The sequence below is a fragment of the Egretta garzetta genome, unplaced genomic scaffold (assembly GCF_000687185.1).
Source record: "Egretta garzetta isolate BGI_Z169 unplaced genomic scaffold, ASM68718v1 scaffold18, whole genome shotgun sequence".
Lineage (NCBI taxonomy): Eukaryota > Metazoa > Chordata > Aves > Pelecaniformes > Ardeidae > Egretta > Egretta garzetta.
In genome coordinates this window covers 6,988,567-6,990,479 of record NW_009260616.1, presented here as the reverse complement: position 1 = coordinate 6,990,479, position 1,913 = coordinate 6,988,567, and the positions used below count along the sequence as shown (strand labels likewise).

At 55.9% G+C, this 1,913-nt stretch overlaps 1 non-coding gene across 1 annotated transcript; it reads left to right on the top strand.

Moving 5' to 3' along the window:
* Positions 1 to 275: 275 nt before the first annotated feature.
* Positions 276 to 347, top strand: TRNAE-CUC. Its single transcript has one exon. It is a non-coding gene; the product is annotated as a tRNA-Glu (tRNA).
* Positions 348 to 1,913: the final 1,566 nt, after the last annotated feature.

The following is a 1,913-nucleotide window of genomic DNA, read 5'->3' as shown; positions in this document are numbered from 1 at the left end:
TCCGAGGCTCTGTCCCGCCCGGCCTCCCACCGCCATCCCGCCCACGGCGAGGGCCCCTCACCCGCCTCGCCTGAGGCGTCCCTTCTCCTCCCCACACAGACGCTGCTCCCCCCATTCCGTGGGGTGGAATGGAACATCCCTCCCTACACACAGCTGCTTCCGCGACTTGGTACTGCCCGGAAGGGGGGACGAGAAACCAGCAGGGCGGTGAGGCGCGGGGAGTGCGCCTATCTGTATTCGCTCTTGAGGAAGCAATTGCGGCTTCGTTACACAGATCCCTGGTGGTCTAGTGGTTAGGATTCGGCGCTCTCACCGCCGCGGCCCGGGTTCGATTCCCGGTCAGGGAAGCAAGCATTTTTTTTTCCTTCCCCCCACCCCGAACCTCTTTTCGTTTTTAGGATTCTCTCGAATCCTCTCTTTCTGCTTATACAATTCAGGGAGCACCCGGCCGTCTGCTTGGGACGGGGAGCGTGCAAAGTCCCAGCGGCCTGTGAAGGCGCGGGCAAGCAAGAGAAGCCTGCCCAGGTTTAGCATCTGCCTAGAAGTCTTCCCTTCACAGAACTGCCTATGGACACCCCATGCCCACCCACAGAGTTTCTAGGAGTCAGCAAAGGGCTGCTGAGCAATGTCTACCTAGAGGGGCACAGGCAGGGCTGTTGGCCAACACTTAGAAATACCGTATTTTCCTTTTTTTTTTTTTTTCCTACTCTGGCAGCTAAGGGTGTTCCCACACCTTTCCCCCCACAGATCAATGGTCACCTGATGCCATCAGAGATCTTTGAGCCATGGCAGCAGGGACCCCTTTAGCTGTCACTGCTGTGTGCTTGCCTCTGCCCAAGTGTTGTTTCTTCCTGGGAAGGGTTTGTCCCCTGCATCTCTGCCCTGGCAGGAGGAGGGCTGCAGTTCTCCGTGGTGTTTGCTCACCTGAGGAACAGACTGCCTCTTTGCAGCGTATTTGCATGGCCCCAACCACGCAACGTTGCTGGCTATTTGGTATATGTTGGGGGCAAGAGACATCCCAGATATTCTTCGGGAGGTGGAAAGAAATAAACAGCAAGGGCAAAGGGAGTTTTAACACCTCCCTGTCATCAGCATCTGTCTCGTTCCCTCCTGCAATGAAGCCCTCACCACACCTTCTCAGCTCCTAAAAATGGCACGGGTGCCCTGGCAAGTGGGGAGGAGAGAGGTGATGAGAATGGGGTAAAGCCTCTTCCAGCCCTGTGGCAGCGGGTGCCTCTCCTCCTCCTCCCCCTGCAGCTCCCAGCTCTGGCCTGTAGCAGAGCTCATCAGCTGTGCATCCAAACCCGCATCCAGGGCTCCAGCAAGAGCTGCTCTTCTTCACCTGTAGCCCCCCACCTTCCACCCCTGCCCATGATTTGTGGGGTGAGAGACAGGGCAGTGGGAGTACCTCTTTTTTCAGGTTGGAGCAGTGCCTGCCTGTGGTGGGCTGACCTTGGCTGGCCAGCATTTGCCCACCCAGCTGCTCTCTCACCCTACCCCCGTCAGCAAGACAGGGGGAGAAAATAACATGAAAAGCTCCTGGGCTGAGATCAAGGCAGCTTAACGAAAGAAAGCAGAGACCATGCATGGAGGCAAAGCAAAAAAAAGATTTATTCTCTACTTTGTGTCAGCAGGTGATGCCCATTGACTTTCTGGGAAACAGAGCCCCAGTACATGTAGCAGTTGCTTTGGAAGATAAATGCCTGAACAATTAATCCCCCACCCTTCTCTTAGATTTTATTGCTGAGCATAGCTGTCTCGGCTGTGTCCCCTCCCAAACCATTCCTCCTGCCCCCCCAGACCAATGGCCCTGGGAGAGGGGAGTGTTGGGGAGAGAGCCTTGATCCTGTGGGAGCGCTGCTCAGCAGTAGCCAAAACACTGGTGTGTTAACACCCTTCTATCTTCAAATACG